Genomic DNA, 27,838 nt, shown 5'->3' on the forward strand with positions numbered 1-27,838 from the left:
GTCTTATTCGCTATCGCTTTTAAAATTATTCTTTTCACTCTCTGCTATCCCTCCCATGACCCATGGGCAAATAGACTCTAGATGCCCCTTTGAGAAATCATTGGTGATCCAAGTGGAGGTCCAATGTTAGGTCAAATTTTCCTCACAAGAGTGGAAGAGTCATCCTTAGTCACAGGACCATCACAAAGGCCCACGTTCCACGTTCGTGTCTGTAAGACCCCGTTTGAAAGTTTAAAATCGGATTAAAGTTGTACTTTAGGCATTGTACTATCCCTCTGCAGAAGGGGACATTTTAGACTCAAAGTCCTGACAGGAAACATGCTGGAGGAACTGGAATGATTCCCATTGATCTCAAAGGACCTTGATCTAACTCACAAAGAAGGGGATAGGGAGAATGCAGAAAAGTAGCTCCTTTCTTCCTACCAGGTGTAGAAAGAACTGCCCAAAGACCCTAACTATGACCCGCATGAACTGGAAGGACCGGACTGGATTCCTTTCATGACAGCCAGTGGTACGTCTGATGCTGCTCAGAATCACCTTGACCTTCATTCTCCTTGCAGCACCAATAAAGTCAGTACAATCACACGGGGAATGCCTCGGGCCTGTACAATTGAAGATGAAAGGAAGCTGGGGATGCAATGTGCGTGTCCCGCCCGCTGAGGCTGAGATTAGCCCAATAATCCCCAACGCTGAGGCAAACAGCTCCGGCCCAAGGACGATTTAGGAAGATCATCAAGTCTGCTTGGTGGCTAATTAGGACTCCTCCACAAAGCATCCCAGCTCCTCCAGGTTGTGCTAGGAACGGTATAAAAGAGCTCTCGACTCAGGGCTCTTCTCAACACTTCTCTGGATTTCATCCCCTCGGTGAACCAGGTAAGCCCAATTCGACTCTTTTTCTAACCCTAGAGATATCACAGTAGGGGACAGTTTCCTTTAGGACGTTATCTTCAATGTACTCGCTATGATTGATATTAGGGATCAGGGTGTTCTTCCATTATTATCATAGAATCATAGACTCCCAGGGTGGGCAGAGACCTCAGGAGTCATCGAGTGCAGCCCCCTGCCCAAACAGAACCAACCCCAACTCCATCATCCCAGCCAGGGCTTTGCCAAGCTGGGACTTAAACACCTCTAGGGATGGAGATTCCAGTCCTCCCTAGGGAACCATCCCAGTGCTTTTCCACCATCCTTGGGAAATGGTTTTTCCTAGTATCCAACCTAGACCTCCCCCACTGCAACTTGAGCCCACTGCTCCTCGTTCTGCCACCACTGAGAACAGCCTCTCTCCAGCCTCTTTGGAACCCCCCCCAGGTAGGTGAAGGCTGCTCTCAGATTCCCCCCTCCCTCTTCTCTTCTGCACACTAAACACGCCCAGATCCCTCCGCCTCCCCTTGTAGGTCATGTGCTCCAGCCCCCTAAACATTTTGGTTGCCCACCTCTGGACCCTCTCCACTGAGTGCAGCTATACATTTGCAGGTGCTTTTCGATTCGTGATTTCCAACGAAAGGGTGGCTACTCAGAGCAACATAGGCAAATGATATACCTATGTCCTGTTACCTGGAAATAGAATTAGGGTGTTTAAATTTTGTCAGTAACATTAGAAACATCCTCAATAATTTTTCACTTCACTGGATTAGGAGGATGATTTCGCAGGCTATTCCAGAATGGGCTGATTCAGCGGTCTCCTACTTTACTCTGAAGCAGCTGTTACTCCTCACTATTGGAGACATGAGACTGGATCAAACTCACAAAGGCTTGATCCAGTCTTTCGATTCCTTTGCTTTTCTGAGCCAAAAGACCGAGGAACGAACCCCTTCTCCCATGCGGGATTCACTGTCACTCCTTAGAAATAAGTGGATCTCGGTCCATTTTCCCCAGTTGAGGAAGTTGTCTGGAAAAACAAAAAGTTTCCATTTATTCATCAGCAAGTTTTGGTGACCCCAGGGCTTGGAAAAGCAAAGAGTCCCATTGTGTTACTGGACTGAACTGCTTTTCATGGAAGGGTTAACTCCTCAGAAGAAAAGCTGTGATTACCCAGCTATATTGCTGTTGAGAAATGTCTCACGTAGACCCAGAATCTCAGATGTTTATCATAGAAATAGTGACATTTATTCCACTCGGTGTCTTTCAAACACTCATTGAGAGAGATTCAAGTTAGCCAGCTGCGAAGGCAGTTTCATAGCAATGGACATGAGGCACAGAATAAAGAAACTGAAACAAATAGATGAACGATAACAGAAAGATTCCCTTCATTCTCTGTCGCTTGGGCACCATGGTTACCTACAACAATTGTGACCAAGCTTTGAAACCTTTCTTCCCCTCACTTGTACCTTCCCTTCACTCTGCTCCCTGCTGTGTGTTCCAGGTTTACCTGCATCCCACAGAGATGGCTTTCTCCAGCCTGTGCTATCCAGAATGCGGGGTGGCCCGGCCCAGCCCCGTCTCTGGTACCTGCAACGAGCCGTGCGTTCGGCAGTGCCCTGACTCCGAAGTGGTGATCAGACCCTCCCCGGTTGTGGTGACCCTCCCCGGACCAGTTCTCAGCACCTTCCCTCAGCAGAGCGAAGTGGCAGCCGTAGGAGAACCTGTGGTGGGAGCCGGCTACGGGGGCTCCTTCGCTAACGGGGGATTGTACGGCTATGGAGGCCGTTACGGAGGGTTGTTCGGTTATGGGGGTTATGGTTATGGAGGCCGTTACGGTTTTGGGGGATACCCAGGCTTTTACGGTTATGGGGGATACTGCGGTTACCCAGGCTTTTATGGTAACGGAGGGTTCTGGGGCTACCCAGGTCGTTATGCTCACGGGGGATACTGCGGCTACCCAGGATATTATGGTAACTGGGGATACCCAGGATATTATGGTGGATTATGCGGTGGATACGGGGGATATGGCCGCAGGTACCTTGGTGGATACTGTGGGCCTTGCTAAACCCAGAAGGACCATCCGTGGCAGACCCAGGCAATGAACGGCCAGATACAGATTCCCCCCTGAGCTTTGGGGCTTGGCTTTCAGATGTGCTGGGCAAACCCGGCTCCAGCTGAGCTCAGTGGGAGCTGTGTGTGCTCAGCCTCTGGGTCTGGGAGCCAGGCTGCATTGCTCCCCTCACGCTTCATGGCTCCTTCTGCTCCTGCTTTGCCAGCCCCGCGCTGAGTCTCCTCCTGGCCTGTGGGCTCCTCCTGAGTGACACGCAGGCTGCTCCCACCGACCCCGCCGGGTGATGGAAACAGGGGCCTGAGGAAACGCCTCAGTGACACCGATTGTCATTGTAAGTTCCAGTACGTGGGGGCAGAGACGTTGCTGTCTGGGAGAACCAGGCCCATCATGTTCTACCCTTTCTGTCCACACGCACCTTTAGCGCCTCCTCTTTCCCTTTGCTACGGCAGATGTACCACAGTGATACTGCGCAGTCCCACGCTTGTGTTTTATTTTACCTCAGATCTCACCAAGTGGGGTAAAAGAAAGAACTTAAAATGGTGACACAAGGGACTTGGGTGTCAACCTCAGCAGCTGCAGCAAAGCAAAATAAACATTTTGTCTGAAATGTACCCCATGCAGGCGGGTGGTCAGTTATAGCCCTTTTGAAACTGTGCAAATAGTCTCCTTCTGCTTTGTCCAATTACTTTGTTTGTTTACTGTCATTTTCATTTGCATTAAAAGCTCTGCTTCATCATAATATCTGTCGTGCGGTTTTCCTTATCCCTCCCTGCTCGCTGAATTATATTGGTAGACAAAGTAGGAACCTCAGATGTACCTCTCTTTGGAGGAGGAGATGGGGGCATCTGTGGAGAGAGAGGTTTATAACATTATGAAGGAATATCTGGTAACCAGGATCCTTGTGGTTACGGGAGATTGGGACCAATACAGTTAGGAGGGGCTCTGTGGTCACAGGGATCCATATGGTTGTGGTTTAAGACAAGGTTAGTGAAGACTGCAGTAGAACCATCGGTAACTTAATGGAAACTGTGGGATATGTTTAACCAAACAGATATATCCATGGGAAAAAGAAGAACTAGGAGATCATAGAACCATAGAACACTAGAACTGGAAGGGACCTCAATAGTCCTCAAGTCCAGCTCCCTGTCCTCACTGCAGGACCAAGCACCACCTGGATCATCAACAGCTGTTTTTCCAACAAAATCTGAATAACGTCCACACTGCAATCACGTTCTTTCGATAGTAAATCGAAAGCACAGAGGGGTTTTTCCGGCATTGGTAATCCTCTTTCTACGAGGAACAAGCCTTTTTCCGATAGAGCTCTTTTGGAAAAAGGCGTGTGTGGACGGGGAAGAGAGAGTTCTTTCGCAAGAAAAGGAAAGAGGAAAAAGCACAGGTGCCCTGGCGTCCATTCCGCCTATAGTAATCACAGCTTATATGCGAGATGGCATCCATTCAGTGTCAATGTGATTTCGCAGTGTGGATACTCTCTTTCAGAAGAAGTTTTTTCGGGAGATCTCTTCCGGAAAAGCTTCTTCCAAAAGAAACCTGCAGTCTAGACATATCCTAAATGGAGTATTTTGTCATTATTGAACATCATCCTATTTTACTCAGACCATTTCTCCAATGTGTCCAGGTCATTTTGAATGATGACCCTATCCCCCAAAGCACCGCTCCCCCAGCATAATATCATCCGCAAATGTTATAAATGTATCTAAATCGTTGACGAAAATATTGAACAGAACAGGTCCAAAACTGATCCCTGTGGCACCCCTCTTGTTATGATCTTTCAGGACGATTGTGAACCATTGATATCTACTCTTTGGGAACAATTATCCAATTAGTCATTCCCCCACATTATAGTAACCCCGTCTAGGTTGTATTTCCTTAGTTTATTGATAAGAACGTTATATAAGAATATTTCAAATGCTTTATTAAAGTCTGGGTATTCCAGATCTACTGCTACCCCTTATCTAGAAGGCTTATTACCCTTAAAAGAAAGCTATCAGGTTGATTTGATGTGGTTTGCTCTCAACAAAGTTATGCTGACTGTTAGGGTACATCTAGACTACAGGCTTTTGTCGACAGAAGTTTTGTCGACAGATACTGTCGACAAAACTTCTGTCGACAAAGAGCGTCTACACTACATTCAGTTCTGTCGACAAAGCAAGCTGCTTTGTCGACATGGTAGTGTAGACGCAAAGGACAGTTTACATGCAATAACACCTTCTGTCGACAGAAGGCGTTATGCCTCGTAAAATGAGGTTTACCAGCGTCGACAAAACTGCTGAGTTCTGTCGACGTTATGTCGACAGAACTCAGCGGTAGTGTAGACGCAGGTATAGTTTTGTTGACAAAAGTCCACTTTTGTCGACAAAACTCTGTAGTCTAGACACACCCTTACATATCACCTTATTATCTTCTAGATGTTTGCAGATGGATTGCTTTATTATTTTGTCCATTATCTTTACTAGCTGTGGCAAAGTTCTGGCCATGCCCTGTGGGTCTTGCAGTGCTGACAGATAATATTAGCCTCGGAGACTTGCTGTGGTGCTGTACACAACCCCTTTCTCTTTACAGGAGGCAGGGTCCACAGCTTAGGGAGCCAGACTCATCACAGGCTAGTCCGTGGTTTTGGGGTGAAAGCCCTCGATAGTCCTGGTCTCCCTTCTTGGGACAGACTCTGTGTTGGCGGGAGGAAAGTTTAGGGGGAACCTGGGTCCGCCCACTACTCCAGGTTCTGGCCCAGGAATCCTGAAGTAGCGGCAAGGTTGTTTTTCCTCCCAACTTGGCAACTTTTTTCATGGGCTACTTCCCCAAACAACCCCTCCAAAATGTCTCCCTCTGGCACCTGTTAACCAGCTGTGAGCTCAGACACAGCTTCTACTTGTTCCTTCCTTTCTCCTTCTGGTCCGTCACCCTTTATCGTCCTCCTCTCTTTACATGGGGGAGGCCTTTTAAAGCAACCCCACTGGCTGTAATTGGCTGCAGGTGTTGGACGACTTGCCTGAGGGAGCAATCTAGTTAATTAGTCCCAGGTGTTTTCCTGCCTTTATTTTATTGCAGCAGGCTTTAGTAGTTTATTTTGGAAAGAGAAAACCACTAATCCAGTGCCCTGTGTACCTGCCTTCGACCAGACTGTGGCAGGCTGCTGGTTTAGGTCTGTCACGTAGCATAAAAGTTAAGATGACTGGTTGGCAGGTTCCTGGCTCTCTTCAGATCCCTTTTTATACATAGGCACTTTATTTGCCTTTCCCCAGTTATCTGGAATCGCTCCCGTCTCCCATGTCTTTTCTAAGATGATGGCTAATGGCTCAGGTACATCCTCAATTATCTCCTTGAATATTCTCGGCTGCATTTCGTCAGACCATGGTGACTTGAAGACATCTAATTTTTCTAAAGAATGTTTAACTTGTTCTTTTCCTATTTTAACTTCCGAACCTACCTGATTTTCACTGGCATTCACTATGTTAGACGTCATATCTCCAGCAAACTTCTTGGTGAAAAGCGACACAAAGACGTGAAGCTCAACTGCCATTTCCACATTTCCACATTTTCTGTTATTGTTTACCCCTCTTCATTGAGCAATGGGCTTAGCCTTGGTCTTCCTCTTGCTTCTAATGTATATATAGCATATTTTTTGTTATCCTTTATGGCTGTGTCTAGACTGGCAAGTTTTTCCGGAAAATCAGCCGCTTTTCCGGAAAAACTTGTCAGCTGTCTACACTGGCCGCTTGAATTTCCGGAAAAGCACTGACGATTTAATGTAAAATCATCAATGCTTTTCCAGAAATACTATGCTGCTCCCGTTCAGGTAAAAGTCTTTTTCCGAAAGACTTTTGCGCAAAAGGGGCAGTGTAGACAGCACAGTAGTGTTTTCCGCAAAAAAGCCCCGATCGCGAAAATGGCAATCGGGGCATTTTTGCGGAAAAGCGCGTATAGATTGGCCATGTACGCTTTTCCGCAAAAAGTGCTTTTCCGGAAAAGCGTCCTGCCAATCTAGACGCGCTTTTCCGAAAATGCTTTTAACGGAAAACTTTTCCGTTAAAAGCATTTTCAGAAAATCATGCCAGTGTAGACGTAGCCAATGTGTCTAGATTGAGATTGTTTTATGCCTTTGCCTTTCTAATTTTGTCCCTACATACTTGTAGTATTTGTTTATATTTACCCTTTGAACTACCCTTTGAACTTTGACCTAGTTTCAACTTTTTTTGTGACTCCTTTTTGATGTTTAGATCATTCTAGATATCTTGGCTAAGCCAAGGTAGTCTCTTGCCATACTTCTTATCTGTCCTACGCAGTAGAACGCTGCGTCTTGCACCCTCAATAATACTCCTTTGAAAACTGCCAACTGTCTTCAGTTGTTTTTCTTCTTAGACTTGTTTCCTATAGGACCTTACCTACCAGATCCCTGAGTTCACAAAGGCTGCCTTCTTGAAATCCATTGTCTTTATTTTGCTGTTCTCACTTCTATCCTTCCTTAGAATTATGAGCTCTAAGATTTCATGATCAGTTTCACCCAAGGTGTCTTCCATTTTCAAATTCTCAACCCGTTCTTCCCTGTTGGTTAAAATTAAATCTAGGACAGCTTCCCCTCACTAGCTTTCTCCCCCTTATGAAATAAAAAATGGTCTCCAGTACATTCCAAGAACTTGTTGGATAATCTGTGCCCCTCTGTGTCATTGTCCCAACAGATGTCTGTATAGCTGACCTCTTCAATCTGTATAGCTGAAGTCTCCCATCACCACCAAGTCCTGATCTTCGGAAGACTTTGTTTAAAAAAAGCCTCACCCACCTCTTCTTCCTGGTTAGGTGGTCTATAATTGACCCCTAACAGGACATCACCCTCACTTTATACCTCTTTTAAGCTTATCCAGAGACTCTCAACAAGTCCGTCTCATACATCCATCTCCACCTCAGTCCAAATGTAAACATTTTTTAACATGTAAGGCAAAACCTCCTCCCTTTTTTCCCCGCCTATCTTTCCTGAGGGAGCTGTACCCTGCTATACCAATATTCCAATCATGTGTATGGGTATGTCTACACTACAAAGTTAATTCGAACTAACAGACATTAGTTCGAATTAACTTTGATAGGCGCTACACATACAAACCGCTAGTTCGAACTTAATTCGAAATAGCGGAGCGCTTAATTCGAACTAGGTAAACCTCATTCCACGAGGACTAAGCCTAGTTCGAATTAACTAGTTCGAATTAAGGGGTGTATAGCCACTTAATTCGAACTAGTGGGAGGCTAGCCCTCCCAAGCTTGCCCTGGTGGCCACTCTGGCCAGCACCAGGGAAACTCTTCTGCCCCTCTCCCAGCCCCGGAGCCCTTAAAGGGGCACGGGCTGGCTACGGTGCCCATGCCAGGGGCAAGCCTGCCAGCACCCAGCCAGCAGACCCTGCACCTGGCACGGCACGAGCCAGCCACACGCTGCCACCCAGCCCTCTGCCTCTTCCTGGGACCAGGCTGGCGGCTCCTGGGAGCCTGCCCGGGTCCACAAGAGGCGGGCACCCACCTGGGCTAGTGCGGACATCGTGGACCTCATCCACGACCTCCGCACTAGGCACAGGAAAGTGGCCATCTAGGGCAGGAGAGCTGCCAGCCTGGCCACCCAGGAGCAAGTTTGCATGAAAATCAGGGTGGTCCAGTGAGACCCCCGACCCTGAGCCCTGAGCTTAGAATGTCCGTACTGGGTCAGACCAAAGGTCTATCTAGTCCAGTAGCCTGTCTGCCGACAGCAGCCAACACTAGGTACCCTGGAGGGGATGGACCGAAGACAATGACCAAGCCATTTGTCTCGTGCCATCCATCTCCAGCCTTCCACAAACAGAGTCCAGGGACACCATTTCTACCCCCTGGCTAATAGCACTTCATGGACCCAACCTCCATGAATTTATCTAACTTCTCTTTAAACTCTGTTCTAGTTCTATCCTTCACAGCCTCCTGCAGCAAGGAGTTCCACAGGTTGACCACATGCAGTGTGAAGAAGAACTTTCTTTTATTAGTTTTAAACCTGCTACCCATTCATTTCATTTGGTGTCCTCTAGTCCTTCTATTATGGGAACTAATGAAGAAGTTTTCTGTATGCACCCTCTCCACCCCACTCATGCTTTTAGAGACCTCTATCATATCCCCCCTCCATCTCCTCTTTTCTAAGCTGAAAAGTCCCAGTCTCTTTAGCCTCTCTTCATATGGGACCTGTTCCAAATCCCTGATCATGTTAGTTGCCCTCCCCTCTCCCACCCTCTCTCTTCCCCTCTCCCACCTCCTTTTCCCAGTCTCCCCGAGTTCTGTTCAATAAAGAGAGCTTCTATTTTTGACCACACGTTTTCTTTATTTTGTACATCAGGAAGGGGAGCTAGGGAGGGGTAAGTGGAAGGAGGTGAGGGAGGAATGGGGTACGAGCCCCCAATGGGGAGGACTGGGGTGGCTCTGCAGGCTGCTTGGGGTGGAAGCGCTCCTGTAGCCCCCCGATTTCCCCCGCCACCGGATGGCAGCCTGCGGCAAGTGCAGCCGGGCTAATGGCCGAGTGCTGTGATGTGCCGAGTGTGGGCACTCAGGGCACTCCAAGCCAGGACTACTTTGCAAGCGGGGAACTCCTGAGAACTGTCTGTCCGGGGTGGGGGTCGGGTCCCTTTAAGCACAGCCCTTGGCACTGCTTCCGGCCATCCTTAACCTCGGTTCAGGGTCCACTCAGTGTGGACATGCTAATTTGAACTAGTTTTTAAGTCTGGATGTGCTAATTCACATTAGCTTAGTTCAAATTAACTAATTCGAATTAAGTTAGTTCGACTTAGTGCTGTAGTGTAGACATACCCTAGGTTAGCCAGTCTGTATCCAAATACTCGCTTTCCCATTCCTCCATGATGGACCCTATCATGCTTAGCAGTTCTTCCTGGAACAGCATCCTGTGGTCAAGAAAGCCAAAGCCCTCCTGGCAAAACCATCTTCACAGCCAGGCATTCACTTCCAGGATGCACCTGTCTCTGCTTGGGCCCCTACCTTTGACCAGAAACTGCCAAACTCCCTCACCCATACTCCCAGTGCCCTGTAATCACTTCTGATCTGCTGTGGGTCACACCTTGCAGGTTCATTAGTGCCCACATGGATGTGTAGGGCTCAGGGTGCTGGATGAACCTGGACAATCCGTAACATCTCAGAGGCAGCATTCCTCCCAGAATGCCATGTTAGGGTGACAGATGGGTGCCTCTGTCCCCCTCAGAAGAGCGTCTCCAACCACCACGGCCCTATGGCTGTGTCTACACTACAAAGAAAAGTCAGAAAAAGATATGCAAATTGTGATTTTGCATGCATTTTCCCGCTTTTCTTTTGGAAGAGGCTTTTCCAAAATACAACGAGTCTACAGCACATCCCTTCTTCCTCGTTCAACAGGGGTTACAGAGATGGCAAAAAATGGCGTCTGCTTTTCCAACATTTTTTTCGGAAAAGTGGATGCATTCCTTGGATGCAGCATAGCTTTTCCGGGATACCTCCAGTGTCCTGGAAAAGAGCTGCCGTGTAGACATAGCCTAAGTTTCCTCCTGGCAGTCAGATCTCCCAGCCTTAGGGGAACATAGTTTTTCCTCCTCCTCTTAAGCAGAGTGATTCCATAGCTCTCATATTCTGGGCAGTAAAACAGTTCTCCAGAACCATCGTGGTTGGATTGGAGTAGGAGTGGAGAACTGCCTGCTATCAGAAGTAAGACACAGATTCACATCTGAGCTCTTAGGCCTTGTCTCCACTTACCAGGAGATCTTCACTCCACTTAACAGGAGAGTTCCACCGTGGAGACCGATCTTCCAGGGATCAATTTAGTAGGTCTAGTAAAGACCTGCTAAATTGACTCACGATCATGCTCCTGTCGACTCCTGTATTCCACCAGGTAGTGAGGGAAGTGGGAACTTTTCCTTATAGGTAGCAATGGGGAAAGAGTTATTTCTATATTGTTGGTCTCAGCTTTGGGACTTTCTTGTACCAGGGTCTTCTTTCAGTCTGGGCCCTTGTGACTAATCTGAATGGTTAGTCACCCAGCTGGTGGTCTGGCAGTGATCCACAGCACAGAGAGTCTGCCTGGATTCCAACGGAGGATTCCTACGAGCAAGTGGAAAGAAGATGCAGCAAATTGTGCAGATTTGGTGCCCAAAGACCCTCACTGAGACTTAGGTGAACCAAACTTAAGCTTTTGGGATCCCTCACTTACTGTGTTTTGTAAGGACCGAGTTGTTCACATTTCGCTTTTGCTTTTCTCTTTCTGTTTATTGTAACTGTGAAGATAATGCCTGTGGATTATACAACAGCTCTGTCATGTTGTAAAACTAGATTGTTATTTGTTTCCTCATCATAAGATTTTACCAAGTTATTTAGTTAAATTCATTTCTTTAGTTCCTTTTGGCAACTGAACATGGCGAAGCCGACTGTGTGCAACCTTTGCTGACAGTCGTTAAAGACTGAAAACGCTGGGTCTCCAGATACGTTTTTATGGAAGTTGGTGGTTTTTTAAGGCACTGGAGAAGCGCAGTGAAGTGAACCCCAAGGTCACAAGTACACGAAGAATGAGAAGATGTGTTTATCTGACTTGCATAGAGCAATGAAATCAGCAATGTCAATATGAAGCTGAATTCTTTCTGCCCTTTTGTGAGAAATTCCCAGATCATCACCAGCACTGCAAAGCCAGTGGAAAATCGGAGTCCAGGAGCAGAGCTGGCTGCATGTGCCCCTCTCAGCAAGTGGACATAAAAGACGCGTTCAGATGGACGGGGAAGGCTCCACGTCACTGGCGGTCCCAGCAGAGAAGAGCAGAAGGTTGTGGAAAAGCAGCCGCTGACTCCACAGATAAGGTCGGCAGAGTGTGTGGGGGAGAGTGTAGCATTCAGGATGCTCTCAAAGGACGTGCCGGTGACGCTTGGTTTGAACGCTCATCCGTAGCGCCCGGAGGAGCGATAGCGATGGAAACGCAGGTTGGTTTGGTGCGAGGGATCCCGCTAAACCCAATAACAAGTGGCCAATGAGTAAAGCGTCTCTGGCATTTACCTGTGTGACTCCTCTCTGCGGAAACACCCAAAGTCTGGGAAAGGCAAGCGCCATAGGGCAGGGAGGGTGATTCGTGACGTTCGGGGTGAGAAGAGCTTCCAAGCGCCACCTTGCAAAGCCCTCTAGACACAGGGACGTCCTGTCTCGGAGGTTGCCCTGCCGTTCATGGACTGGAGTCTAGAGCGGCAGCACCGCCAGAACAGGGTGGGCCCAGGGGCCCCGGCCCTGCTGCTTTTGAAAGCGAAGGGGCCTGTCCGGTCCAGGTTTTGCCTGAGCCTGGCCCTCTACTAGGCATGGGACAGGTTAACCAATGAACTGATCGGCATCTCCCGGAATGAGTGATGCACCCTGGTTCTGGTTTAGTGGTTGGGGCTGGGCAGCTCCCTGCCAGCTGGGGTAAGAGCTGCTCCAGTCCCCCTGAGGCTACCATGGGCATGGCCAGTCCAGCCCGGCTGAAGCAGCTCCTGCCCGTGGTGGGCCCAGGAGCACAGCAGGGCTTCAACATTGCAACTTGGGAAGCGTCTGGTGCTGCTGGTTCGACAGGGAGGAGTTTCACCCAGAGCAATTTTTTTTCAACCAGGAGGGAGGGACATGAAGAATCACAACATGAATGTTCTGAATGAGGCAGCAGAGTTTTTAATGCAAATGAAATTGGCAATAAACGACAGGAGTAATTCTGCAGAGCTGAAAGAGAGAATTTGCACAGTTTCCAAAAGGGCTAAAACCGACCCCCCGCCTGTTCATTTTGATTTACAGCAGCTGCAGAGGCTGATAGACAAATCCTCTTTGTAACCATTTCAAGTTCCTTCTTTTACCCGATTCTGTGGGATATGAGACAAAACAAAATACAAGCATGGACTGTTCAGCGTCTCTGTTGTAGATCTGCTGTAGCAAAGGTAAAGACGAGGTGCTGTTCCGTCACCCGGCGGGGTTGGTGGGAGCAGCCTGCGTGTCACTCAGAAGGAGCCCACAGGCCAGGAGGAGACTCAGCGCGGGGCTGGCAAAGCAGGAGCAGAAGGAGCCATGAAGCGTGAGGGGAGCAATGCAGCCTGGCTCCCAGATCCAGGGGCTGAGCACACACAGCTCCCACTGAGCTCAGCTGGAGCCGGGTTTGCCCAGCACGTCTGAAAGCCAAGCCCCAAAGCTCAGGGGGGAATCTGTATCCGGCCGTTCATTGCCTGGGTCTGCCACGGATGGTCCTGCTGGGTTTAGCAAGGCCCACAGTATCCACCAAGGTACCTGCGGCCATATCCCCCATATCCGCCACATAATCCACCATAATATCCCGGGTATCCCCAGTTACCATAATAGCCTGGATAGCCACAGTATCCCCCGTGAGCATAACGACCTGGGTAGCCCCAGAACCCTCCATTACCATAAAAGCCTGGGTAGCCGCAGTATCCCCCATAACCGTAAAAGCCTGGGTATCCCCCGTAACCGTAACGGCCTCCATAACCATAACCCCCATAACCGAACAACCCTCCGTAACGGCCTCCATAGCCGTACAATCCCCCGTTAGCGAAGGAGCCCCCGTAGCCGGCTCCCACCACAGGTTCTCCTACGGCTGCCACTTCGCTCTGCTGAGGGAAGGTGCTGAGAACTGGTCCGGGGAGGGTCACCGCAACCGGGGAGGGTCTGATCACCACTTCGGAGTCAGGGCACTGCCGAACGCACGGCTCGTTGCAGGTACCAGAGACGGGGCTGGGCCGGGCCACCCCGCATTCTGGATAGCACAGGCTGGAGAAAGCCATCTCGGTGGGATGCAGGTGAATCTGGAACACACAGCAGGGGGCAGAGTGAAGGGAAGGGACAAGTGCCAGGGGCAAAAAGGCCTCAAAGCTGGGTTACAATTGTAGTGTTTAGCCATGGCACCCAAGTGAGCAAGGAGGAGGGGACATAGTCCCTATATTCACGGTCATGTATGTGTTCCTGTTTTCTTATTCTACTCCTCTTCTCCATTCTTATTAATCTGTCCTCCCAATCAGCCACTTTGAGCCTCTCTCAACGACTTTGCTTGGAAAACACCGACTGGAATTAATGTAACTCTTTCTGTGATAAACACCTTAGACTATGGGTCCATTTCAGACATTTCTCAAAGACGTGCTAGCTGGGTAATTCCTTTGAGGAGTTAACGTCTGCATGCAAAGCCGCTGAGTCCAGTAACACAATGTGACTCTGGTTTTCCAAGTTGTGGGAGACACCAAAACTTGCTGATGAATAAATGGAATTTTTTTTTTCTAATCACATCACTAAGGACAACTTCCTCAGCTGGGCAAAACGGACTCCGCTACTCTGGGACAGTGAATCCCATATGGAGAAGTGGCACATTCCCTGGTCTTTTTGCTCAGAAAAATGGAGGAATTGCAAGACTGGATCAATCCTTTGTGAGTTTAATCCAGTGTCATGTCTCCTATAGTGAGGAGTAACAGCTGCTTCAGAGTAAAGTAGGAGACGGCTGAATCAGCCCTTTGTGGAATAGCCTGCGAAATTATCCTCCTGATCCAGTGAAGTGAAAAATTATTAAGAATGTTTCTAATGTTACTGACAAAATTTAAATACCCTAATTCTATTTCCAGGTAAGAAGCATATGTTTCTCATTTGCCTATGTCACTCTTCATGGGCATCCTTTGGTTGGAAATCATGAATCGAAAAGCACCTGCAGATTTATAGCTGCGCAAGATAATTATGGAAGAACACACAGATCCCCAGTAAAAATTATAGTGAGTACATGGAAGTTTCAGTCCTAAAGGAAAATAGCCCCAAGTGTGATATCACTAGAGGTTCGAAGAGAATCAAATTGGTCTTACCTGGTTCACTGAGGAGATGAAGTCCAGAGAAGTGTTTGGAAAAGTGTTGACTGGTGAGCTCTTTTATACAGTTCCTAGGACAGCCTGGAGGAGCTGGGATGCTTTGTGGAGGAGGTCCTAATTAGTTACCAAACAAACTTGATTGCCTTTGTAAGTCCTCTTTTGGTTGGAGCTGTTTGCCTCAGCGTTGGTGATTATTGGGCTAATCTCAGCCTCAGTGGGCGGGACAGACATGTTGCGTCTTCAGCTTCCTTTCATCTTCAAATTGTATGGGCCAGCATCATTTCTCGTGTCCTTGCGCCAACTTTAATGGGGCTGCAATGAGGACGAATGTCAAAGTGATTCTGAGCAGCAGGAGTAGCTCAGCTGGATGTCAGGCAAGGAATCCAGTAGGGTCCTTTCAGTTCATGCTGGTCATGACTGGCAGCACTGGGCAGGTCATTCTACACAGTCTAGCAAGGAAGGAGCCAATTTTCTGCATTTTCACCACCCCCTTTCTAGCATGTTGAATCAAGCCATTCTGTAATCACTGGGAGTGTGTCTAGACTACCTAGTTTTGTCAACAAAAGTGGACTTTTGTTGACAAAACTATACCAGCGTCTACACTACCGCTGAGTTCTGTCGACATAACGTCGACAGAACTCAGCAGTTTTGTCGACACTGGTATACCTCATTTTACGAGGCATAACACCTTCTGTCGATAGAACTCTGTCGACAGAAGGTGTTATTGCCTGTAACGTTGCGTCCAGACTACGGAGTTCTGTCGACAAAGCAGCTTGCTTTGTCGACAGAACTCAATGTGTCTGGACGCTCGTTGTCGACGGAAGTTTTGTCGACAGTATCTGTCGACAAAACTTCCGTCAACAAAACGCGGTAGTCTAGACGTACCCTGGGTGTGTCTAGACTACAGGGTTTTGTTGACAAAAGTGGACTTTTGTCGACAAAACTATACTTGCGTCCACACTGCCTTTGAGTTATATCGACATAACGTCGGCAAAACTCAGCAGTTTTGTCAACGTATGTAAACCTCATTCTACGACAGAGTTCTGTCGATAGAAGGCATTATTGCATCTACACTGTCCTTTGCATCCACACTGTTATGTCGACAAAGCGGCTTGCTTTGTCGATAGAACTGGATGTAGTCTAGACGCTCTTTGTCGACAGAAGCTTTGTCGACAGTATCTGTCGACAAAACTTCTGTCGACAAAACCCTGTAGTCAAGACGTACCCACTGGGAATATTCCTGTTCTTCCTGCATGTATCCTGTCTAAAATTCCCTTTAGCAGGGGGATCGCACAATGACTGTGAACAACTTTAGTCCAATTTTACACTTTCAATCTGGGTCTTAGCAGGTTCTAAAGTAGAACATGGGTCTTTGTGCCCTGTGCCCAGAGGTGAAGCTTACTGTATGATGAGGAAAACATGACCTAACATCGGATCTCCAGTTGGATTACCAGTGTTCTCTCAAAGGGTGCCTAAAGTCAGTTTGCTCATGGGTCCGTTTTATGCCCACATCTTGAATGCAGTGTCTGATGTGGTCACATCATCTCAAAAAAGATAGCTTAGCCTTGGAAAATGTTCAGGAAGGGCCAACAAAAATGGTTTGTGGTTTTGGAGCAGCTGCCATATTAACCGATTAAAAATGGGGAATTTTCCATTTAAAAAAGAGGAGACTCAGGGTTTGTCTATGCTGCATAGTTTTTCCAGAAAAATGGCTATTTTTCTGGAAAAACTATACTGACGTCCACACTGATATTGCATTCTTTCGACAGCAAGTCGAAAGAATGGAGGGGTTTTCCCGACAGCGGTGAACCTCTTTCTGCGAGGAAGAAGCCTTTTTCTGAAAAAGCTTTTTTGGAAAAAGGCGTATGTGGATGCGGAAGAGGGAATTTTTCGAAAGAAGAGGCCTCTGGCAAAAAGCACAGGTGCCCTAGTGGTCACTCCGTCCACAATAATCACAAGTTAAATGTGAGATAGCATCCAATGTGGATAGAAAAAGCACATTGCTTTTGCTGCGTGGACGCTCTCTTTGAAAGAAGTTTTTCCGGAAAATCTGTTCTGGAAAAGCTTCTTCTGAAAGAAACCTGGAGTCTAGATGTAGCCTAAGGGGGGTATAATAGTGGTCTATAAAATCATGACCAGTCTGGAGAGGAAAAGTTATTTACTTGCTTTTATAGCACAAAACCCAGAGGCCACCAAATCAAACAATCAAAAGGAGGTATTCATGCAACACACAGTCAATCTGTGGAACTCCTTGCAAGAGGATGTTGTGAAGTCCAGGATTTTAACAGGATCCAAAAAAGATCAAAATCAATTCATGTATAATAGCTAATAGCCATTGATGGACCTACGATGGGAGGAAAGGTATCCTTAGCCTCTGTTTGTCAGAAGGATGGAATGGAGACAGCAGATGTATCCCTTGAGGATTCCCTGTTCTGTTCATTTTCTCGGGAGCACCTGGCATTGGCCACTGTTGGAGGACAGGACACTGGGCAATTTATTCCATTTGAGAACCGCTGGATAAAATGAACTTTATAACAGCATGTTCAAGTTTCTGATGTCCTGACAACAATCAGCAGATGTTTCCCAGCCTCTGAATCTGGGGCCATTTGATTTTAATTCAATACAACTTTGTATTTCCTTTTCCTTTGCAAATATTCCTTTGCTGAGCCAGGAGACACCAGTACAGCTCCTTAGACTTCAATATCATCCAGGGACTGATAGCCAGAGTCAGAAATAAATCCCCATAGTTGGGACCACACATTCCAAACGCTAACCTGTGTCTCCGGAACTCTACTGGATGTTCCCAGGTACGTCTCTCACCTGAGAGAAACTCTTAGGCTATGTCTAGACGGCAAGCCTCTTTCGAAAAAGAGCGTTACATCCTGCTCCAAAGACCTTTTAAGACCACACTTGAAAGAGAATCCTCTGAGCTGTCATTCATGCTTAAATTCGACACTTTACGCCTAAGTTTAAACAAAGACGTTAATTATCTTACCCATTACAAAGATAGCTTCCCCAATTATCACCTCTAATATCATTCGCTCACAGACATTTACCTTCCCCCCCATCCTCCTTCTGTTCTGAAATTTGATTTGTCCTTTTCATATGTGTTCATTTTTTTAAATTGTATCCTTTGGTATATATGGTTGTGACAATTTTCTTCCACTATTTGAGCCGAGGAAGTGGGTCTGGCCCACGGAAGCTCATCACCTAATAAACCATTTTGTTAGTCTTTAAAGTGCTACATAGTCCGTTTTTTTTTTTTTTTTTTTTTTTGAAAAAGCACAGTTTGCATTACATAGCGCCTTTTTTCGAGAGAGCACTTTTGGTATCACGAGCTTTCGTGGGCACAGCCCACTTCTTCAGATGACCGGAGTTATGACTAGAGGATAAGAAAACTTGAAATAAATAGCAGAAGAGAAGGGGAGAGGGGGAAGAAAGATGCTCTGTCGCCTACCCCCCTACCTCTATACATAAAGTATCGGGAGAAAGGGTGCTAAACCTGAGTAGATAAAGATCAAAGTCAGTGGATGGATTGCCAAGGCAGGAAGAATATCATTCAGAAAGTTGTTAGCACCTTCAGTGATAAAGGGTCTATCACCCCATATCTTGATTAAGTCCATTAGTAATTGAATTGAATTTGCATATGTATTGTCATTCCAAGCTTTCCCTGTGTATTTGGCTTGAGCAGCTGGCCTGTGACAAGACCACCACCTTCAGAGATTACGATTAGGTAAACAGAAATGTTCAGAAACTGGCTTCGGAGTATTTTCTTTGAATGGTTATGTAGAGAAGGGCTTGAGTAGAACGTTTCTATTTCACAGAAACAAAAGACAGGACTATGCAGCACTTTAAAGACGAACAAGATGGGTTAATTAAGGCCTCACGTAATAAACCATCTTGTTAGTCTTTAAAGTGCTGCATAGTCCTGTCTTTTGTTTCAGCAAGACCAGACTAACACGGCTGCATCTCTATTTCTGTTTCACAGAGAATATGTTAAATTGGACAGAATGCGGCTAAATCATCAGAATTTGTATACAGTTTCTGTGATTCATTACAATGGTGTGTTTCTGAGGAAAGAAAAAGCACACACCAACTATGTCTATACTGCACCCTTCTTCCGCAAAAGCTTATGCAAATGGAGCATAGAGTAGAATATCACCGCACTTCTTGAAAAAATGAGGAAGAACGGCTCTTGCGCAAGAGGGGTTTTGTGTGTGTGCAAAAAGGCGCCATCCACACAGTTCCTTTTTGTGCGAAAGCCTCTTGCGCAAAAACAGTCCCTAATTAATTATGCAAATGAAGCACGGCGATATTCTACTCTGTGCTTCATTTTGCATACGTTTTGGTGGAAGAAGGGGGCAGTATAGACGTAGCCACAGTGTATTTGGTAACTTCACTGCATTCAGTGTGAGGAATATAGTTTAAAACAAGTATTTTAAGCTTGAACTCCATCTTGATAGTCACAATGCCACTACACTTGGAATTCCTTCAAAGAAGTATTATCCTCAGGCATAAAGAAGCCACAGTTAAAATGAATCACAGCATTAGACCGTTTTTTATTGCTAACGCTTCAATAACAGGATGCAAGCATTTTACTTTCCTTCTCTAGTCACACAGCGTAACAGGGATCAACCGAGAGCCACGCCTGTGGAAGGAAGACTCTGAAGTATTTCGTTATATTTCTTTTTCTACAGCTGACCCCTGTGTGACCTTCACCTCAACGTCCCCGTTTTTCTAGGCCTCAAATTTATAGAATCATAACATACTAGGACTGGAAGGGACTCGAGAGGTCATCGAGTCCAGTCCCCTGCCCTCATGGCAGGACCAAATACTGTCTAGACCATCCCTGCTAGACATTTCTCTAACCTGCTCTTAAATATCTCCAGAGATGGGGATTCCACAACCTCCCTGGGCAATTTATTCCAGTGTTTGACCACCCTGACTGTTAGGAACTTTTTCCTAATGTCAAACCTAAACCTCCCTTGCTGCAGTTGAAGCCCATTGCTTCTTGTTCTATCCTCAGAGGCCAAGATGAACAAGTTTTCTCCCTCCTCCTTCTGACACCCTTTTAGATACCTGAAAACGGCTCTCATGTCCCCCTCAGTCTTCTCTTTTCTAAACTAAACAAACCCAATTCTTTCAGCCTTCCCTCATAGCTCATGTTCTCTAGACCTTTAATCATTCTTGTTGCTCTTCTCTGGACCCTCCCCAATTTCTCCAGGGAGGAATAATGTTATGGCTGCAAATGCTTCAGTGTCCTCAGGCCTCAAAATTTTATAGCCTCCCACGCCCTCCCTGGTGTTTCACATGTAGTGATTGTTGTTGGGATTAGACGCCTCTGAAGTGAGTCATAGAGTCACTTTACACAAAATAGAGGACGAGGTCTTTCATGTCATCTGCTGAATCAGGTCATGATTTGAGGACACACAATTTGTGTCTATTTCATTGTCACTCTCAGGTAGTACTGAACAGGGTATTTTTCACACGTCAGTCACAGTGGCACGACACACTTCAGGTCCTATCAGCTTGAATGAGCCGTGCATGAGGCTGGCCTCTGACTCTGAAGCGACCAGACGTGCACCGGTTCATGAATCTACCTGGGCCAACTCTTCACAATTTCTCTCAGCAGAAGCAAATGAGACCAAAGGAAAAGCAGGAGTCAGAGCAGGCTTCAGAGGCTTATATGCTGGTATGTCATTAGGATGTAGTGGGCCCTCGGCAGGACTATTAAACTCTGCACCTGTGCCCAGCGGCTGTCGGCTGGGAGGAAGAACGATTTTTAGAGCTGTGATTTTATAATCTTCAGCACCACACTCAGGAAATATTTTTAACTCAGGTCCTGTGGAATTAATCCAGAAGCTGTCAGTACAGACCTGGTGTTAGCAAGTGCCGGTTAAACAGCTTCATTACCTTTTGCATGGCTCTTTCCCAGGTTGACTGGTCTACAGATAGCTCTGGGTATGTCTACACTACAAAGTTAGTTCGAACTAACGGACGTTAGTTCGAACTAACTTTAATAGGTGCTACACTAGCGCTCCGCTAGTTCGAATTTGAATCGAACTAGCGGAGCGCTTAGTTCGAACTAGGTAAACCTCATTTTACGAGGACTAACGCCTAGTTCGAACTAGCTAGTTCGAACTAAGGGCTGTGTAGCCCTTTAGTTCGAACTAGTGGGAGGCTAGCCCTCCCCAGGTTTCCCTGGTGGCCACTCTGGCCAACACCAGGGAAACTCTATGCCCCCCTCCCGGCCCCGGACCCCTTAAAGGGGCACGGGCTGGCTACGGTGCCCGTGCCAGGTGCAAGCCTGCCAGCACCCAGCTAGCAGACCCTGCACCTGGCACGGCACAGAGCCACCCACCCGATGCCCCCCAGCCCTCCCCCTCTTGCCGGGACCAGGCTGGCGGCTCCCGGGAGCTTGCCCTGGACCGCAAGAGGCGGGCACCTTCCTGGGCTAGTGCGGACATCGTGGACCTCGTCCACGATCTCCGCACTAGGCACAGGAAAGTGGCTGTCTAGGGCAGGAGAGCTGCCAGCCTGGCCACCCAGGACCAGGTGTGCATGAAAATCAAGGGGGTCCACTGAGACCCCCGACACTGAGCCCTGAGCTTACAATGGCCGTCCTGGGTCAGACCAAAGGTCCATCTAGTCCAGTAGCCTGTCTGCCGACAGCGGCCAACCCTAGGGACCCTGGAGGGGATGGACCGAAGACAGTGACCAAGCCATTTGTCTCGTGCCATCCCTCTCCAGCCTTCCACAAACTTTGGGCAGGGACACCACTCCTACCCTCTGGCTAATAGGACTCCATGGACCCAACCTCCATCACTTTATCTCACTTCCCTTTAAACTCTGTTCTAGTTGTAGCCTTCACAGCCTCCTGCAGCAAGGAGTTCCACAGGTTAACTATTTGCTTTGTGAACAACAACTTTCTGTTACTAGTTTGAAGCCTGCTACCCATTCCTTTCCTTTGGTGTCCTCTAGTCCTTCTTTATGGGAACTCAGGAAGAACTTTTCTGAATGCACCCTCTCCACCCAACCCCTGCTTTTAGAGACCTCTATCCTGTCCCCCCTCCGTCTCCTCTTTTCTAAGCTGAACAGTCCCAGTCTCTGTAGCCTTTCTTCATCTGGGACCTGTTCCCAACCCCTGATCATGTTAGTTGCCCTCCCCTCTCCCAGCCTTTCTCTTCCCCTCTCCCACCTCCTTTTCCCAGTCTCCCCCAGTTTTGTTCAATAAAGACAGAGTCAATGTTGGAAGAAACGTTATCTTTATTTTGTACATCAATAAGAAGGGGGGCTAGGGAAGGGTAAGTGGAAGGAGGTGAGGGAGGAATGGGGTACGAGCCCCCGATGGGGAGGACTGGGCTGGCTCTGCGGGCTTCTGGGGGTGGAAGCTCTCCTGCAGCCCCCCAATTACTCCCTCTCCCCAGATGGCAGCCTGTGGCAAGTGCAGCCGGGCTGATGGCCGAGTGGTGTGATGTGCCCAGTGTGAGCACTCAGGGCACTCCAAGCCAGAACTTCTTTGCAAGCGGGGCACCCCTTAGAACTGTGTGTCCGGGGTGGGGGTCGGGACCCTTTAAGCGCAGCCCTCGGCTAGCCTGAGACAGCATCTCCACGCTCTAAGTCCTCCTCTGATGCCCTGCCGGCACTGCTTCCGGCCATCCTTAAGCCCTGTTCAGAGTCCACTCAATGTGGACTTGCTAGTTCGAACTAGCAAAACGCTAGTTCGAACTAGTTTTTAGTTCTAGATGCGTTAGTTCGAACTAGCTTAGTTCGAATTTACTAATTCGAACTAAGTTAGTTCGTACTAGCGCTGTAGTGTAGACGTACCCTCAGGTAGGCTTTGTGATTTGTGATCTTCTCCAGAGAAAGCAGATCCACAGAAGAGAGATAGGAAGAGGTGGATGGGTGGACATTAAGACCCAGCGAGGCCCCAAATATAAGGCTGCCCTCCAAAGCTGCATATTCTGTGGATGAGTAAGGGCGGCCTTGCCCATTTGCTTTTGGAGGGATAAGTGGAATAAATTGCCTAGGTAAATTGTGGAATCTCTATCACTGGAGGAAGAGACGATTTCTGCTAAAGTGCAGGTTCAAGCCTTAAACCCATTCTGTACAAGAGAACTGCTTGATAAGCACATAGGAACAGCCACAGTGGGTGAGACCAAAGGTCCATCTGGTCTAGTGTCTTGTCTTCTGACAGTGGCCAATGCCAGGTGCTCCACAGACAATGAACAGAACAGGGAATCCTCACATAATCCATCCTGTCACCTATTCCCAGCTTGTGACAAATAGAGGCGAGGGACACCATTTCTAATAACCATTGATGGACCTAACCTCCATGAATGTATCTAGCTCTTTTTTGAACCTTGTTATAGTCCTGGTCTTCACAACATCCTCTGGCAAGGAGTTCCACAAGTTGTCTGTGCGTTATGTAAAGAAAAACTTCCTTTTCTTTGTTTTAAACCTGTTACCTTTTAATTTCATTTTGTGACCCCTAGCTCTTATATTATGAGAGCAAGTAAATAACTTTTCCTCTCCAGACCAGTCATGATTTTTTAGACGTCTCTCATATGCCCCCTTAGTGTCCTCTGTTCTGAGCTGAAAACACACAGTTTTCTTGATCTCTCTTCATATGGTAGCCGTTCCAAAGGACTCACCATTTTTGTTTCCCTTCTCTGAACTTATTTCAAAGCCAAGAGATCTTTTTTGAGAAGATGCAAGTACATCTGCACGTAGTATTCAAGATGTGAGCATAATATGGATTTATGTAGACGCAATATGATATTCTCTGCCTTATTTTCTATCCCTTTTTAATTGTTCCTTTTACTCTCTGCCATCCCGCCTCATAACCCAGGAGCAAACGGACTCTGGGCAGCCCTTGGAGAGAGCATTGGTAGCCCAAGAAGAGACCTAATGTTAGGTCAAGTTTTCCTCATGAAAGTGTAAGATTCACCACTGGGCACAGGACCATCACAAAGGCCCATGTTCCGCTGTAGTGCCTGCTAAGACCCAGTTTAAAAGTTTACCATTTTTAGACTTAAAGGTCCTGACAGGAAACATGCTGCAGGAACCGAAAAGATTCCCATCGATTTCAAAGGAACTTGATCCTACTTAGTAGGAAGAAGGGATTGAGAATGTAACAAAGTTACTTCTTCCTTCCCAGCTGGTTTAGAATGGACTGTACAAAGCCGCCAGTCATGACCAGCATGAACTGAAAGGACTATACTGGATCCTTTTCATGACACCCAGCTGTGCTACTCACGTCTTTCTGAATCACCTTGACCTTCATTCTCATTGCAACCTCAATAAAGTTGGTCAAGGACACGAGAAATGCTCTTGGCCTGTACAATTTGAAGATGAAAGGAAGCTGGAGATGCAACGTGCGTGTCCCGCCCTCTGAGGCTGAGATTAGGCCAATAATCACCAACGCTGAGGCAAACAGCTCCATCCAAAGGAGAAGGTACGCAGACAATCAAGTTTATTGGGTAACTAATTAGGACTCCTCCACAAAGCATCCCAGATCCTCCAGGCAGTCCTTGGAACTGTATAAAAGAGCTCTCCACTCACCGTTCTTCTAAACACTTCTCTGGACTTCATCTCCTCGTTGAACCAGGTAAGCCCAATTCAACTCAATCTCTTTCTAACCCTAGAGATACCACAGTGGGGGCTATTTTCCCTCCGGACTGAATCTTCCATGTATGAGCTATGATTTTTATTAGGGATCAGGGTGTACTTCCATAATTGTCTTGTGCAGCTGGAAAGTTGCAGATGCTGGTGGATTCATGATTTCCAACCAAAGAGAGGCCTTTATGAGCAACATAGGCAAATGAGAAACCTATGTCCTGTTACCTGGAAATAGAATTACGGTATTTAAATTTTATCAGTAACATTAGACTCATCCTTAAATATTTTTCACTTTTTAACTGGATTAGGAGGATGATTACCTAGGTTATTCTAGAAAGGGCTGATTCAATTGTCTTCTACTTTACTCTGAACCAGCTGTTACTCCTCACTATTGGAGACATGAGACTGGCTTCAGCTGACAAAGGTTTGGTCCAGTCTCACAATTCCTATGTTTTTCTGAGCAAAAAGACCAAGGAATGTGCCTTTTCTCCCATGCGAGATTCAGTGTCGCTCTGTAGAAGTCAGGGGACCTGAGCCTGTATTCTCTTGCTGAGGAAATTGTCCTTAGTGATTTCTTTGGAAAAACAAAAAGACTCCATTTATTCAGCAGCAAGTTTTGGTGACTCCCAAGGCATGGAAAACCAGTCACATTGTGATACTGGACAGAACTGCTTTGCAAGTGAATGTTAACTTAAAGGAAAAGCTGTGATGACCTGTCTACACTGCAGAGGTTTTTTTTTGAAAAACGGGCGTTTTTCAGAAAAAACTTCCCTTACAGCCACGTTACAATAGCATTCTTTCAGAAAAAAATTGAAAGAACAGAGGGGTTTTTCTGACATTGGTCAACCTCTTTCTATGAGGAAGAAGCCTTTTTCTGAAAGCTCTTTTGGAAAAACGTGTGTGTGGATGGGGAAGAGGGAGTTCTTTTGAACGAACTCTGTCCTTAGTAATCACAGCTTAAATGCGAAATAGCGTCCATTCAGTGTGGATGCTATCTTTCGAAAAAGCAGATCGTTTTTTGATGCACTTTTGCTGTGCAGATGCTCTCTTTTGGAAGACGTTATTTTGGAAAATCTGTTCTGGAAAAGCTTCTTCCGAAAAAAGCTTGCAGTCTGGACATAGCCCTGGTCATGACATCTTTGAGAAATGTCTGAAATGGATCCAAAGTTCCAGGTGTTTATCACAAAAATAGTTACATTTATTCCGATAGGTGTTTTTCAAACAGTCATTCGGAGAAGTTAAAGTGGCCAGCTGGGACTGTACTTTAGTGAGAGTAGGAACAGGAACAAATACATGACAATGAACATAGGGACTATGTCCCCTCCTCCTTGCTCTCTTGGGCACCATGGCTAAACACTACATCTGTAACCCAGCTTTGAAACCTTTCTTCCCCTGGCACTTGTACCTTCCCTTCACTCTGCCCCCTGCTGTGTGTTCCAGGTTCACCTGCATCCCACCGAGATGGCTTTCTCCAGCCTGTGCTATCCAGAATGCGGGGTGGCCCGGCCCAGCCCCGTCTCTGGTACCTGCAACGAGCCGTGCGTTCGGCAGTGCCCTGACTCCGAAGTGGTGATCAGACCCTCCCCGGTTGCGGTGACCCTCCCCGGACCAGTTCTCAGCACCTTCCCTCAGCAGAGCGAAGTGGCAGCCGTAGGAGAACCTGTGGTGGGAGCCGGCTACGGGGGCTCCTTCGCTAACGGGGGATTGTACGGCTATGGAGGCCGTTACGGAGGGTTGTTCGGTTATGGGGGTTATGGTTATGGAGGCCGTTACGGTTTTGGGGGATACCCAGGTTACGGTTATGGGGGATACTGCGGCTACCCAGGCTTTTTTGGTAACGGGGGGTACTGGGGCTACCCAGGTCGTTATGCTCATGGGGGATACTGCGGCTACCCAGGCTATTATGGTAACTGGGGATACCCGGGATATTATGGTGGATTATGCGGTGGATACGGGGGATATGGCCGCAGGTACCTTGGCGGATACTGTGGGCCTTGCTAAACCCAGAAGGACCATCCGTGGCAGACCCAGGAAATGAACGGCCGGATACAGATTCCCTCCTGATCTTTGGGGCTTGGCTTTCAGACGTGCTGGGCAAACCCGGCTCCAGCTGAGCTCAGTGGGAGCTGTGTGTGCTCAGCCCCTGTGTCTGGGAGCCAGGCTGCATTGCTCCCCTCACGCTTCATGGCTCCTTCTGCTCCTGCTTTGCCAGCCCCGCGCTGAGTCTCCTCCTGGCCTGTGGGCTCCTTCTGAGTGACACGCAGGCTGCTCCCACCGACCCTGCCGGGTGACATAAATGGAAGCCTGAGAAAACGCCTCAGTTACACCAATTGTCTTTGTAAGTCCCTGTATGTGGGGGAGGAAAGATACATTTCTGTCCAGGAGAACCAGGGCCAACATGTTCTACTTTCCATCCATCTTCACCTTTAGCGCCTCGCTTTGACCTTCTCTGAGGCAGATGTACAATGGAGACGCTGCGCAGACCTCTGCTTTTCTTTAGCTTTCTCTCACTTTCCACCAAATGGGGTAAAAGAAGGAATTTAAGGTGGCTGCAAAGGGGACTCTTGTGTCAACCTGAGCAGCTGTAGCAAAGCAAAATGAACGTAGTGTCTGAAATGTCCCCCTTTGAGACAGGTGATCAGTTGTAGCCCTTCTTGAAACTGTGTAAATACTCTTTCTGCTCTGTGGAATCATTTCTTTTGTTTATTGCCAATTCCCATTAAAAATTCTGATGCATCATAATATCTGTGTGGTGGTTTTCTTTGTCCATCCGTTTTTGCTGAAATAAATTGGTAAGCAGACTAGGAGCGCTGGCTGCTTCTCACACTGGAGGACGTCATGGAGGCACATGTGGTGATAGAAGCTTATAACCCCCTTGCAATTTATTCCAGTGTGTAAGCACCACGTCAGGAAGTTTTCCCTAATGTCCAACATAAGCCTCCCTTGCTGCAATTTAGGGCCATTGCTTCTTGTGCTACGATCTGAGGCCGAGGAGAACAATGTTTCTCCCTTGATCTTGTAACACCTTTTTAGATACTTGACATCCGCTATCATGTCCCTTCTCCGTCTTCTTTTTTCCAAAACTAAGCAAACCCAATTCCTTCAGCCTTCCCTCATAGCTCATGTTTTCTAGACCTTTCATCATTCTTGCTGCTCTTCTCTGGACCTTCTCCAATTCCTCCACATCTTTCTTGAAACGTGGTGCCCAGAACTGGACACAAGATTCCAACTGAGGCCTAACCAGCGCAGAGCAGAGCGGAAGAATGACGTCTCGTGTCTTGCTCACAACACTCCTGTTCATTCATCCCAGAATGATGTTTGCTTTTTTTTGCGATAGTATCACACTGCTGACTCATATTCAACTTGTGGTCCATTATAACCTCTAGATCCCTTTCTGCAGTACTCCTTCCCAGACTGTATGTGTGAAACTGATTGT

This window comes from Pelodiscus sinensis, chromosome 1, assembly GCF_049634645.1.
Source record: "Pelodiscus sinensis isolate JC-2024 chromosome 1, ASM4963464v1, whole genome shotgun sequence".
Lineage (NCBI taxonomy): Eukaryota > Metazoa > Chordata > Testudines > Trionychidae > Pelodiscus > Pelodiscus sinensis.